Source organism: Hyla sarda, chromosome 1 (genome assembly GCF_029499605.1).
Source record: "Hyla sarda isolate aHylSar1 chromosome 1, aHylSar1.hap1, whole genome shotgun sequence".
Lineage (NCBI taxonomy): Eukaryota > Metazoa > Chordata > Amphibia > Anura > Hylidae > Hyla > Hyla sarda.
The window spans coordinates 389,866,087-389,881,862 of record NC_079189.1 but is presented as its reverse complement, the minus strand read 5'-3'; the positions used below and the strand labels follow the sequence as shown (position 1 = coordinate 389,881,862).

The following is a 15,776-nucleotide window of genomic DNA, read 5'->3' as shown; positions in this document are numbered from 1 at the left end:
CCTTACTGCACATGTCAGCCTTTAAGGGTGCGTTCCCACCTGGCGTATGCGGCAGGAGGAAATACGCTGTGTATTCCTTGCTCACTATACACACAGGGCTTTCTGCCTCCAAAACTCACTGCACACATAGGGCTGCCACTGGAAAGCTCTGTCTATATAGAGGGACATTTATCAATGTTTGCTTATGTATTCTTTTTTTTAGTAATTTTTTCCTTACTTTTTTTTTGCTTATGTGCGACTTATTTCTCAACTGGTTTCAGCCTGTTGATAATTTTCTTTCACGTAAGCAATTTTTCCTTTTTTACTTTGGTAGTAGCTTTTCCTGCTCCATGTTTGAGCTGGAGTAAATTTAGTCAATTTTTAACCCTGTTGCGACTTTTTTGCGCAGTTGCGACTGTCGCAGTTAATAAATACCTTACTACCCATAGTCCATTTTAAAATTATTACTACAAAGTTAATTTTTGGAAAACTTGCTTTTCTCGCTTTCCAGTCAAAATGTCGCACGAAAAATCGCATAGTCGCAGTTGCGACAATTTTACGACAATTATAGTAAAGAAAACCTGACTAAACACGTTGATAAATGTCCATAATAGTGAGCAAGGAATACGCAGCGTATTTCCCCCTGCTGCCGCAAATTTTTCTAGCGTGAAATACGCTGCGTATACACTAGGTGGGAACGCACCCTAAATGTAGTTTATCAGCATGATACTTGGATCAGCCATACAGCTACCAATATTAACAATCACCTCCACAGTCTCCAGTCATATCTCAGGGAAATACCCAGTCTCTGATGGTAACCGCCGAAAGCTTGCAGATGGTATTTCCAAAGCAGGGTACCTCAGTCGTGGTTGTAGACATTTCCTGTATTCTAATAACATATGACTATTTCATCGCTTGTTAGAGCTCAATGTGACTGGAAATCTTGACGGTTGACAAAGTGTACTTTTCTCTTATGAAAACTATCCATTTTAGGGTTTTTCATGCATCACATCCCCTTTCATTATTCCTCCATTACAGGCAATACTGTCATATTGTTTGTGTTAGTACTAAGCTGCTGCAAGAGACTTTGACCATTTCATCTCGTCCCCATTGCCAAAGCAGACTAAATACTGGCACCAGCCTTCTGGTATATATACAGGCTGGGCTGGTGCCTATAAAGCTGGTGACATGGAAATTCTGACATGTAAACATGGCCTAACAGTCACATGTGGAGGATATGCTGTGGATCTTCCATATGGAATTTCCATTCCAAAAATGTGCAACATTTAGGCCATGTTTGTCCGGACAGAAAACATATTCAGACATGCCGCACATTTTAATAATTACACATTTGGTGCAAGGACCAATCGGAAATGCACCGTCTCATAGACAGCAGTGCATTTCCAAGAGAAGTCTATTCTTTATTGCAGTTGCCGGAATCAGGATTTCCACTGTGTGAACAGTGAAGCAGAATCCCATTGAAATCAAGTGGAATTCTGCTCGGACAATCCGCCGTGTGAACATACCTGCAAAGTACAGGCAAATTGAATGAGATTTCCAAAATATCAACCACACACTGTGGAGAACTACAGCAGAAATTCATTGGCAGTGTGGATTTTAAAGGGGTATTCCAGGCAAAACCTTTTTTTATATATATATATCAACTGGCTCCGGAAATTTAAACAGATTTGTAAATTACTTCTATTAAAAAAATCTTAATCCTTCCAATAGTTATTAGCTTCTAAAGTTTTCTGTCTAACTGCTCAATGATGATGTCACGTCCCGGGAGCTGTGCATGATGGGAGAATATCCCCATAGGAACTGCACAGCTCCCAAGAGACTGAGAACCTCCAGCGCTTCCGGCAGTAGGTACGGGTGGGTGCTGCATGCTAGATTGCAGGGGTCCAACCTTTGGATAGGGGATAAGATGTCTTGGGGCCGTAGTACCCCTTTAAAAGGTAGCTTCAGTGTTACTTAGTGTTTTTTGATGTGAAGATTACTTTGTTGTTTTGCTAATGTGAGCATGACTTTAAGGGGTATTCCAGGGGAAAATATTATTATTTTTTAAATCAACTGGTGCCAGAAAGTTAAACAGATTTGTAAATGACTTCTATTTAAAAATCTTAATCCTTCCAGTACTTATCAGACTTTATTTCATTCCAAGGTGCAGGAACAACAGGAGAGTACGGACAAACAATGGGGAGCGACGGCTCCGTTTCGCGGTAATTTCTTCTTAATCACGCCTATGAACTAAAGTGTCCATTTTTGCACCAGTCAGTAGGTGAGTGCTATGTTATTTTCTATATACCAGCCTGTACAGTTGTGGTTTTCCATACGGGAGCACCTCCATACTGACCTCAGTGGCATAGCCATCTGCATCCTACAGTGCTCAAGTGATACCTCCCTGGTGCCGAGACAGTTTGCCTTTTTTTTTACATCCATCAGCTTGGATCAAAGTTGCATATTATTTAATCATATATGTTTGGTTACAGTTACAAGTTTTTTTTTATTTTTTTTTGTTAATGTGTAAAATGGTAAAATAATAATAAAAAAAATTTACACACACGTTTTAAATGTATACATGAGTAGATCTATACTATATGCTTTTTTTTGTGGTACAGAAAAGCGTAGTGTGAAAAACTTTTCTATACCCCAAAGAAATTGTAGCCAATAGTACATTGGGCAAACATAGCCTAAAGTGACATACTCTTGCCTATGTTAGTATAATTTAGGTACCGCACGAACGTATCTCCCGGCGTACTGCTGTGTTATAGTCGTGAACAAGCTCTTAGCATGGTGAACATCACTAGAAGAATTTGCAACGTCAAAGAGCATGTGACAGTCAATAAATATTAAATATAATTTAACTGGACAGCCTTTTTAAAAAGAATAACCAGTTTCCTTACAGCAACCAATTATATGCCTGCTTTCATTTTCTATGGGCAGTGTAAGAAAGTAGTGAGCTGATTTTTCGCTCTAATTATTATCTCTCACTCTTTCTTAAAGAGTACCTCTTATGATCTTGTTAAATTTTATAATCCTCCCAGTTCACTGCCCCATCATGATAAGCCACCCCCTGCCTTTATTTTTATTATTTGTTAGTTTTCTACCTTAACCCCTTAAGGACGCAGCCCTTTTTCACCTTAAGGACTGAGCCCTTTTTCGCAATTTTGACCACCGTCACTTTACAAATTAATAACGCGAAAACGCTTTTACCGAATATTCTGATTCTGAGATTGTTTTTTCGTGACATATTCTACTTTATTTTGGTGGTAAATTTTCGGCGTTAATTGCATCCTTTTTTGGTGAAACATCCCAAAATTTCATGAAAATTTGGAAAATTTAGCATTTTTCTAACTTTGAAGCTCTCTAATTGTAAGGAAAATGGATATTCCAAATAAATTTTATTTTTCTTCACAAACACAATATGTCCACTTTATGTTGGCATCATAAAATGGACATACTTTTGCTTTTTGAAAAAATTAGAAGGCTTCAAAGTAGAGCAGCAATTTTCAAAAATGTCATGAAAATTGCTAAATCTAAAGGGACAGATGTTACAGAACTACAACTCCCAGCATGCCTGGGCAGTCGAGGCATGCTGAGAGTTGTAGTTTGGCAACATCTGGAGGGCTACTGTTTGGGCACCACTGTAACAGTGGTCTCCAAACTGTGACCCTCCAGATGTTGCAAAACTACAACTCCCAGCATGCCCAGACAGCCGTTGGCTCTCTGGGCATGCTGGGAGTTGCAGTTTGGCCCCCCTAGTGGTTGCCACAGTAAAGATCAATTTACTTTCACTTTCAATTACCATGGCAACCCCCTGTCCTGTGCTGCCATTGGTCAGAACTCCGTTCTGAGTAATGGCAGGGGATAGGAGTAGATCGCAGCTTTGCAACCTCACTCCTATCCTTTAGGCTGATCGGGGCTGTTGCTGACAACTTCGATCAGCCCTATTTTCCGGGTGATCGGGTCACCAGAGACCCGATCAGCCCGGAATTGGAGAAAATCGCATGTCTGAATTGACATGCGATTTTCTCCGATCGCCGACATGTGGGGGTCCCAGGACCCCCCTGGGCTATGTGCCAGGGTGCCTGCTGAATGATTTCAGCAGGCATCCGGCTCCGGTCCCCAACCGGCTAGCGGTGGGGACCGGATTTCCCACGGGCGTATGGATACGCCCTCGGTCCTTAAGGACTCGGAATGCAGGGCGTATCCATACGCCCTGTGTCCTGAAGAGGTTAATATTGCTCTGTATTTTCTGCTCAGTCTCGGTCAGATTCACAGACAGGGAAGCAGCAGGTGTGACATCATCTGAAGCCATTCAGGGGAGAACTTCCCCCCTCAGGCTAGAATTCCACTGAGGTTTTTCATGAAAAAAACGCTGAGAAAAACTTCCATTTTGCTGCACAGCGTTTTTTCTATGAAAAAACGCTGAGGACAGATATTAGCTGTAAGTCAATAGTGAACTGCAAAATGCCAGATCCACTTGCCATTTTTCATTTTGGTGTTTTTTAATCCTTTGGGCATCTTTTAGCTCTTTTGGGCTCAGAGGCTGGTTTTCAAAAACGTCCTCAAATTCAGAGTATGTATGGTTTTTTTGGGGGAAAATCTTGACGTTTTCCTCCCATATAAGTCTATGGGAGTGAAAAAACACTAAGAAAAACGCTATGTGGGTTTTAACTTTGGAGTTTTTGCAGGCGGTTTTTATTATTTTTTTTGGACTTTAGTGATCCAAAAAAAAGTGATACCTTTTTTTTGTAAAATTTTGTAGGGTACCATTAAAAAGAAAAAAAAAGAAAGAAAAATACAGTAGTGATGGAAAAAATTGTATTTAACTAAATTTATATTTTTTTAAACAAAATTTATAAATTTTTAAACAGGGATCTAAAGAGAACTAAAAAACTAGTAGGCAATACAAAAAATTTAGAAAGGGGCCATTAAATTATAAAAATAATACACTTTTTATTAGTAATGTATTTTAATTACCGTATTTATCGGCGTATAACACGCACTTTTTAGGCTAAAATTTTTAGCCTAAAGTCTGTGTGCGTGTTATACGCCGATACACCCCCAGGAAAGGCAGGGGGAGAGAGGCCGTCGCTGCCCGTTTCTCTCCCCCTGCCTTTCCTGGGGTCTAGAGCGCTGCTGTCGGCCCTTCTCACCCCCTAGCTATCGGCGCCGCTGCCCGTTCTGTCCCCCTGACTATCGGTGCCAGCGCCGATAGCCAGGGGGAGAGAAGCGGCGCCGACAGCCAGGGGGAGAGAAGGGGCAGCGGCACCCATTGCCGGCGCCGCTGCCCCGTTGCCTCTCCCCATCCCCGGTGGCATAATTACCTGAGTCGGGTCCGCGCTGCTGCAGGCCTCCGTCGTGCGTCCCCAGCGTCGTTGCTATGCACGGCGCGGCGCACTGACGTCATGCGCCGCGCCGTTCAGCGCATAGCAACGACGCCTGGGACGCACGCCGGAGGCCTGCAGCAGCGCGGACCCGACTCAGGTAATTATGCCACCGGGGATGGGGGGAGGCAACGGGGCAGCGGTGCCGGCAATGGGTGCCGCTGCCCCTTCTCTCCCCCTGGCTGTCGGCGCCGCTTCTCTCCCCCTGGCTAGCTAGGGGGTGAGAAGGGCCGACAGCAGCGCTCTAGACCCCAGGAAAGGCAGGGGGGGAGAAGCGGGCTGCGATGGCCTCTCTCCCCCTGCCTTTCCTGGGGGTATATCGGGGTATACACGCACACACACGCACCCTCAATTTACCATGGATATTTGGGTAAAAAAAAATTTTTACCCAAATATCCTTGGTGAAATGAGGGTGCGTGTTATAGGTCGGTGCGTGGTATACCCCGATAAATACGGTATGTGTTTAACAAAATGTGTGTTTTAAATTTTTTTTTTTTTTTAAAGATTTTTTAGGTAGTACCACTACTCCCAGCATGTAACATACTGTTTCATGATGGGAGTAGTAGTACCTGTACTGATCGACAGATCGCAGCGGGTGTCACTTCTGACACCCACTCCGATCCTCTGGTATAAGCTATAGAAGCCGGCAGCCGGCCGCACTTATCCGCTCCACTGCCCGGCACTATACTCCGCTGTGATTTGAAATTTTCTTCACATCACAGATTCATATTTCCCGCTGAGAGCTGTGATTGGCCAGATAGTGTTGGCCACTCAGAGCTCTCAGTGGCATATACGAATCTGTGATGTGTAGATAACCTCATCACAGCGGAGTATAGTGCGGGCAGAGGACCAGACAAGTGCGGCTGCTGCCCAATTCTATTGCTTATACCAGAGGATCGCAGCAGGCGTCAGGAGTGACTCCTGCTGAGATCTGACCTTAACTGCAGATACTACTACTCCCAATATGGAGCAAACTCTGCTCCATGCTGGGAGCTGTAGTACCTACATTAATAGACAGAATGCAACGGGTGTCAGAAGTGACACCCGGGCCATCTGTCTATTAGTGCAGATACTACAGCTCCCAGCATGGAGCAGAGTGTGCTCCATGTTGGGAGTAGTAGTATCTGTAGTAAGGGACAGATCGCGATCGTCCTGATGTGAATCGTCCTGATTTCGGGACTCAGCTGTGCTCACGGCCGGGAGAACAGCTGATGCTGAGCAGTAGATATAAGTCGTATATCTACTTCCTCACACGCTGTGAAACCTTTCTCACACGCTGTGAATACACAGCGGTTGAACCGTGGGGACGTGATCCACGGCAGCCTGGCGCGATGACATCACATAATCGCACCGGCGCATTGAGATCCCGTTCCAGCGGCTCGCATACTGTAAGACAAGTATGCTCAGGGCCCAGAGGGCACTATGTCATACAGGAGGAGGAGGGGGGGGGGTTAAAAACTTGGGGGCAGAGAAAAGGGAATATTTAATGTGAGGGGCAAAGCACAGGGAGCATTATATGTTATGAGCACATGACAGGTGGGGCCCCCTCTGCTGTGCTCCTCACATATAATGCCCCCTGTGCTCTGCCCCTCACATACAATGCCCCCCATTGCTGTGCCCCTCACATATAATGCCCCCTGAGGTGACAGGACAGGATTATATGTGAGGGGCACATGACAGGAGCATTATATGTGAAGGGCACAGCACAGGAGGCATTATATGTGAGGGGCGCATGATGGGGGCATTATATGTGAGAGATGCATGATGAGGGCATTATATATGACGTTAACAAAGTGGTTGAGGACCATTGTTACTGGCCCTCCCCAGCATAAATAACGTCAGCCTGTTACCGCCTAGGCCCAGGAGTGCCATTGATGACGCTCCTGGCCTGTTGGTACCGGCTCTTCCAGGCACCCCTGTGGCGGTGGGTACCGGAGTAATATTTGGTGGTTAGTGCTAGCTGTTTTTGGGGCTAATGCTAAGCCCCAGCTTAGTAATGGATTCCGTCCATAAGACAGCTTCCACTACTAAGCCTGAAAATTCAATTTAAAAAAAATCTTGACACATTGAAAAACTTATTTTATTTAAAAAAAACACTCCCCCACAGCCCTCGTTAGCCATTTTATTAAAAGAAAAAATATCCAGTTCATCCGCAGTAGTCCTCCGAATCCGCCGGAATCCTCTGCATACACGGATCTGAAACGAGAAGAAAAAAGAATCACAAAAAATTGGTTAGGCCTTTTTGGTGCTCTTTACCGGGGAGAGTGCCCATAATGCAATGTCTTCCCAAACAGAGAGCCTCCAATTGTTGCAAAACTACAACTCCCAGCATGCCCAGACAGCCTTTGGCTGTCTGTGCATGCTGGGAGTTGTAGTTTAGCAACAGTTGGAGTCTCCCTGTCTGGGAGGACACGGCCAGAAGGGTCTGTTCACATTATACAAAATGGACAATGTGAACAGAGCCTCACACCCTTACCAGGCTAGCTCCTGTCTTTAGCTCTGCCCATAATGATGTCATCACTAGGGGGCGGAGCTACACAGACTCGACAGGGACATTAAGCGAAGGAGGTAAGCGGACTTCGTCTTCTGTATACACTATATACAGCTATCTATAGATAGCTGTATATGCTGTATACCGCCCAAAGAGACTATAGGAGCAGGGAGTCTTGTCAGTCTGGTGACAGGATTCCCGGCTCCTGCATAGTATACACGGATACACTATGCACCCCTGTATAGTATACAGCCGGAGGAGGTGAAAAGTGATGCTATACATCCCTCCTCATCTCCTTACACTCTGTAGATCGGGCGCTCAGCATCTGACCCACAGAAATGCTGAAAAAAGCTGTGGCAGTTTTTCCTGGCGTTTTTGCTGGTGGGAAAAAACCTCAGTGGAAACCTAACCTCACTCTGCTACACACAGCCGAGAGCAGTTTAGTGTGAGATGAGCTATGATTGGCTAAGGCCAGCATGAGTCCAAAGTCTGTGCAAAAGATGGGGGGTAAATGTGCTCTGGGCAAGTAGGGAGACACCTAGTGGCAGCTTTTTTAAACACAAATAAGGCTCCTTTCACACTATGAGCATTCATCCGTTATTAAACATCCGTTTTCTGTGTAAAAACGGATGTATAATAATGGATGAAATAACGGGTGCTAACGGCTGAATAAAAATTCATCCTTTAAGACCCGTTATAACATCCCTCATGTATGGCCATAACACCTCTGCCTACAGACTCCCACAGCCGGGACTACTACTACTCTCATCATGGAACAGACTTCTTTCCATGATGAGAGTAGTAATTCCTTGGCTGTGGGAGTCTGCAGACAGCTGGGGAGGATATTTTAGTGTTTGTACTACTACCCCTATCATGGAACAGAGTCTGTTCCATGATGGGGGTTGTAGTACAGGGGCTGAGGGATTGATTGCACCGGATTTCACTTGTGAAGTGAAATTTTTTTTCATTTTCCCATCCAACTTTAACAAAAATTCGTCAAACACCTGTGGGTTGTTAAGGCTCACTATACCCCTTGTTACGTTCCGTGAGGGGTGTAGTTTCCAAAATGGGGTGACACGTGGGTATTTATTTTTTTGCGTTTATGTCAGAACAGCTGTAAAATCAGCCACCCCTGTGCAAATGACCAATTTAGGCCTCAAATGTACATGGTGCGCTCTCACTCCTGAGCCTTGTTGTGCGTCTGCAGATCATTTTTACGCCCACATCTGGGGTATTTCCGTAAATTGCGTTACAAATTTTGGGGGTCTTTCTTTCCTCTTGTGAAAATAAAAAGTATGGGGCAACACCAGCATGTTAGTGTAAATTTTTTATTTTTTTTTGTACAGTAACAGGCTGGTGTAGCCCCCAACTTTTCCTTTTCATAAGTGGTAAAAGGAGAAAAAGCCCCCCAAAATTTGTAGTGCAATTTCTTTGAGTACGGAAATACCCCATATGTGGCCCTAAACTGTTTCCTTGAAATACGACAGGGCTCCGAAGTGAGAGAGCGCCATGCGCATTGGTGGCCTAAATTAGGGATTGCATAGGGGTGGACATAGGGGTATTCTATGCCAGTGATTCCCAAACAGGGTGCCTCCAGCTGTTGCTAAACTCCCAGCATGCCTGGACAGTCAGTGGCTGTCCGGAAATGCTGGGAGCTGTTGTTTTGCAACAGCTGGAGGCTCCGTTTTGGAAACATTTTTCATTTTTATTGGGGGAGGGGGGGACAGTGTTAGGGGGTGTATATGTAGTGTTTTACCCTTTATTATGTGTTAGTGTAGTGTAGCGTTTTTAGGGTACATTCGCACTGGTGGGGGTACGGTGAGTTTCCTGCTAGGAGTTTGCACTGATGCGAAAAATTTGCCGCAGCTCAAACTTGAAGCAGGAAACTCACTGTAAACCCGCCCGTGTGAATGTACCCTGTAGGAGGGGCAAACCTCCAACTGTTTAAAAACTACAACTCCCAGCATGTACTCACAGACTGTGCATGCTGGTAGTTGTACTTTTGCAACAGCTGGAAGCACACTGGTTGGAAAACCTTCAGTTAGGTTCTGTTACCTAACTCAGTATTTTCCAACTAGTGTGCCTCCAGCTGTTGCAAAACTACAACTCCCAGCATGTACTAATCACCAAAGGGCATGCTGGGAGATGTAGGTATGCAACTACAACTCCTAGCATGCCGAGACAGCTGTTTGCTGTTTGGGCATGCTGGGATTTGCATTTTTGCAACATCTGGAGGGCTACAGTTTAGAGACCACTGCAAAGTAATCTCCAAACTGTGGCCCTCCAGATGTTGCAAAACTACAAATACCAGCATGCCCAGACAGCAAACTGCTGTGTGAGCATGCTAGGAGTTGTAGTTTTGCAAGATCTAGAGGGTCACAGTTTAGAGATCACTGTACAGGGATCTCTAAACTGTGACCCTCCAGCTGTTGCAAAACTACAAATTCCAGCATGCCCAAACACAAAACAGCTGTCTGGGCATGCTGGGAGTTGTAGTTTTGCAACATCTGGAGGGCTACAGTTTAGAGACCAATGTATAGTGGTCTCAAACTGTAGCCCTCCAGATGTTGCTAGGCAACTCACCGGCTTCCTTAGAATCCAGGGAGCCGCATCGTCGGTTTCCTCTTCTGCCGCCAATCACCGCCTCATCGGTTTCTCCGTTCTGCCCGGCCTATTGTGGGTGGGCAGAACGGGGAAACCGAAAGTTAACCCCCCGCCCCCGATCTGCTCTTGGTCGTCGCTTCTCGATGACCAATAGCAGGGATAGGAGGGGTGGCACCCCTGCCACCTCATTCCTATACCTTCAGGGGGATCGTGGGTGTCTTGGACAACCCCGATCCCCCTTATTTTCCGGGTCACTAGAGATCCGTATGACCTGGAATAAAAATTGCCGGTGTGAATTCACACATGGGGGGGTTTCAGTACCCCCTGGGCATTTGCACGGGGTGCCTGCTGATCGATATCAGCAGTCACCCCGGTCCGGTCCCTGCCCGGCGCACAGCAGGGACCAAAATTCCCACGGGCGTACAGGTGTACGCCCTTGGTCCTTAAGTACCAGAGAGCAAGGGCGTACCTGTACGCCCTTCATCCCCAAGAGGTTAATATACATATGGCCCCCTGCTGCCACTCACAATGTTCATTATAAAAACCCAGCGGAGAGCCCTGAATGGCTCCTCAGTAGCGGCCATTCAGGGCTCCCCACGGGGGATTTAAAAATGAAAGTTAAACGCACCATACATCGCAGTCCGTTCCCCTGCTTAATAACTTTGGATCACATTGGGTCCAGGAAGTGAAACTCGGTGCGATCAATCCCTCAGCCCCTGTACTACAACCCCCATCATGGAACAGACTCTGTTTCATGATGGGGGTAGTAGTACAAACACTAATATAGCCTCCCCAGCTGTCTGCAGACTTCTGCAGCCAGAGAATTACTACTCCCATCATGGAAACAAGTCTGTTCCATGATGGGAGTAGTAGTAGTCCCTCAGCACTGCAGGAGTCTGCTGATGTCACCTCTTCTGAGCATGCTCAGAAGTAATAACGGATCTTATAAACCAGGTGAAAACGGATGACATAAAGGCTCATCCGTCAGCCATAGACTTCAATGTTAAAAATAACGGCCGTTAATTTATCCGTTTCTTGTGATGAAAGAAAAATTTGTGCATGTTCCGTTAATTCTTCCGTCACAACTAACGTCCGTTATTCATGACGGACTATAATGGGTCATAACGGATAATTAAAAAATCTGATGGACTTTAATGGGATTTTGTAACGGACGTTTATAACGGATCTTTTAACGGATGAATTTTATAATGTGAAAGCAGCCTAAAACATAGAAAACTTCATTTTTTTAAACAAAGTACATTAGAAAGATTTGTTATTTACATAAGGAGTGCAATAGCAAACGTTTGTTTTATTGAGAGTGACCATTTAAATTAGCATGTGGCAGGTGATAATTTTTAATAATTCATCTGGACAGCCCCTTTAAAAAGATAACCAGTTTCCTTATAGCAACCTATCAGATCGCTGCTTTCATTTTCCAAGTGCAGTTTGAGAAATGAAAGCGGTGAGTTGATTGGTCGGTGTACCACCGTGTTTCTCCGTGCAGTGCAGTGCACACCTGTATGCCGGGGAGGACATTCCAACAGTGGCTGAATAGAATAGTCAGCGCTTTGTGGCTCGTTACTCCTCCCCTCCCCCTCCTCCATGTGACAGCCCCCTTCCTCCTCCCCCTCCTCGGTGCTGCCGCTGTGCATTTGCTGCTGGGGGATGAGCCTTGTAGCCTGTTCCTCGTCCACACCGCAGCCCGCATATAGGAGCAGGTAAGAGGCTGATGGAGCCGCCGCTTCTCCTCCTCCGTCCCCTCATCTTCCCCTTTCTATACGTACCGCAGTCCATTGTGGGTATTCCCGGTGCCAGGTTGTGGCGGGCACGGCTCTCACCGCAATTGTTACACTAAACGGGCGCAGGGTGCATTGCATCACGTGACACTAACTGCCGACCGTGAGGGGAGAACGCGACTAAGCGCTGGGCACCGTGCTCACTGGTGCGACTTTTTACCTGTACACTACAATGGCAGATACCAGAAAACAGTAGAGTGCTCAGGGCTCCATTAGGATCCAATCTCAGCCCTGTAGTCAGCTTATTAATATTACTTTTTTATTTCACTTCCCTATTTAAGCTTTTTTTTTTACATTTTGTCCTGTGTGAATATAGGTTTAAGGGTGCAGATGCGATGCAGATTTTGGCATGGAATTGGGGGAAATCTTGGCACCGATTTTAAGTCCATTGATATGCAGTGTGTGGACATACCCCTACTGTAGATGTCCTTTTATAAATTTATTAATATTAGTATTATTGTAACTGTAATAACACTGCTGCCCAACCCATGGCTCTCCAGCTGTTGTAAAACTACAACTCCCATGGCAGCCTTTACTTGTCAGGGCATGATGGGGGTTGTAGTTGTGCAACAGCTGGAGAGGGTTGGGCAGCAGTGTTGTTAGTGTACAGTGTAGATGTGTGTACTTTATATTTATATTGTCACATTCACAATACAATGATGTCTAACTACATATACATTTATATAGGTCTATAGCTGTATGTACAGTATATAGACATCTGCAGTGTATTGTGAATAGATATCTACATGTACACATCAATATATTTACACTAAATAGAGAGGGCTAGCTAAACAATATACTGTATACAGATCAATGTTTCCCAACCAGGGTGCCTCCAGCTGTGGCAAAACTACAACTACAGTTATAGTTTGCCACAGCTGGAGACACCCTGGTTGGGAAACATTGATAGATACAACTAAACACATTCACAATACACGGTGACTTTCTATTTGCCTGTATACAGATCTAGAGGTGATTGTACAGTAAATGGAGGAAAAAAAACTATACAGTCACAATACACTGTATATGTTGTAGTCTCTATACAGTGTATTAAGAGAAATATCTAAACAGTCACAATACACTGTATAGAAAGCACTACATACAGTGTATAGAGAGAAATGGCTATACAGTCACAATACACTGTATAGAAAGCACAACATATACAGTGTATAGAGAGAAATAGCTATACACAGTCATAATACACTGTATAGAAAGCACAACATACAGTGTATAGAGAGAAATGGCTATACAGTCACAATACACTGTATAGAAAGCACTACATACAGTGTATAGAGAGAAATAGCTATACACAGTCATAATACACTGTATAGAAAGCACTACATACAGTGTATAGAGAGAAATGGCTATACAGTCACAATACACTGTATAGAAAGCACTACATACAGTGTATAGAGAGAAATAGCTATACACAGTCATAATACACTGTATAGAAAGCACTACATACAGTGTATAGAGAGAAATGGCTATACAGTCACAATACACTGTATAGAAAGCACAACATACAGTGTATAGAGAGAAATAGCTATACAGTCACAATACACTGTATAGAAAGCACTACATACAGTGTATAGAGAGAAATAGCTATACAGTCACAATACACTGTATAGAAAGCACAACATATACAGTGTATAGAGAGAAATGGCTATACACAGTCACAATACACTGTATAGAAAGCACTACATACAGTGTATAGAGAGAAATAGCTATACACAGTCATAATACACTGTATAGAAAGCACTACATACAGTGTATAGAGAGAAATGGCTATACAGTCACAATACACTGTATAGAAAGCACAACATATACAGTGTATAGAGAGAAATAGCTATACAGTCACAATACACTGTATAGAAAGCACAACATACAGTGTATAGAGAGAAATGGCTATACACAGTCACAATACACTGTATAGAAAGCACTACATACAGTGTATAGAGAGAAATAGCTATACAGTCACAATACACTGTATAGAAAGCACAACATATACAGTGTATAGAGAGAAATAGCTATACACAGTCACAATACACTGTATAGAAAGCACAACATATACAGTGTATAGAGAGAAATAGCTATACAGTCACAATACACTGTATAGAAAGCACTACATGTACAGTGTATAGAGAGAAATAGCTATACACTCACTGTATACTGTTAGCTGTACATATACAGTGTATAGAGAGAAATAGCTATACACAGTCACAATACACTGTATAGAAAGCACAACATACAGTGTATAGAGAGAAATAGCTATACACAGTCACAATACACTGTATAGAAAGCACAACATATACAGTGTATAGAGAGAAATAGCTATACAGTCACAATACACTGTATAGAAAGCACAACATATACAGTGTATAGAGAAATAGCTATACAGTCACAATACACTGTATAGAAAGCACTACATGTACAGTGTATAGAGAGAAATAGCTATACAGTCACAATACACTGTGTACAGAAAGCACTACATATACAGTGTATAGAGAGAAATAGCTATACAGTCACAATACACTGTATAGAAAGCACAACATATACAGTGTATAGAGAGAAATAGCTATACAGTCACAATACACTGTATAGAAAGCACTACATGTACAGTGTATAGAGAGAAATAGCTATACAGTCACAATACACTGTGTACAGAAAGCACTACATATACAGTGTATAGAGAGAAATAGCTATACAGTCACAATACACTGTGTACAGAAAGCACTACATATACAGTGTATAGAGAGAAATAGCTATACAGTCACAATACACTGTATAGAAAGCACAACATATACAGTGTATAGAGAGAAATAGCTATACAGTCACAATACACTGTATAGAAAGCACTACATGTACAGTGTATAGAGAGAAATAGCTATACACTCACTGTATACTGTTAGCTGTACATATACAGTGTATAGAGAGAAATAGCTATACAGTCACAATACACTGTGTACAGAAAGCACAACATATACAGTGTATAGAGAGGGATAGCTATACAGTCACTGTATACTGTTAGCTGTACATATATAGTGTATAGAGAGGAATAGCTTTACACATTCACTGTATACTGTTAATATCTGTATATATCTGTACATGTTGGCTATACACTTATCTGTGTTTGTATATACATCTATCAGTACGTGTACCGTGTATAGAGGGATAGCTATACAGTCACTGTATACTGTTAATATCTGTATATATCTGTACATGTTGGCTATACACTTATCTGAGTTTGTATATACATCTATCAGTACGTGTACAGTGTATAGAGAGGGATAGCTATACACAGCCAGTGTATGTTTGTGTTGCTCTTGCCCTCCTTTCCACTCCCACCTGACTCATTTGCTTATCTATTAAATGTCAGCCCCCTATTGTAGTGTAAGATGCCCCCTCCCCACTCTCCACAGCGGGGTACTAGTGAGAGTCACCAGCCTAATCCTGCGGCAGGCAAGGAGGATTTTCTGGCAGTTCTTATGGCAGAAGAAGCAATCTAATAATGTA

General features: G+C 43.6%; 1 protein-coding gene across 5 annotated transcripts in view; it reads left to right on the top strand.

The window, feature by feature from the left end:
* Positions 1 to 2,239: 2,239 nt before the first annotated feature.
* Positions 2,240 to 15,776, top strand: part of SEMA4D (semaphorin 4D) — an 87,440-nt gene continuing 73,903 nt past the window's right edge. For 3 of the 5 annotated variants that reach the window (XM_056525460.1, XM_056525451.1, XM_056525468.1), the window contains exon 1: positions 12,032 to 12,185. The gene's annotated coding sequence lies outside the window, so the exon portion shown is untranslated. Of the gene's footprint in view, positions 2,261 to 12,030; positions 12,186 to 15,776 lie in introns of those variants that run through there. The other 2 variants (XM_056525440.1, XM_056525431.1) reach the window with 2 other exon arrangements.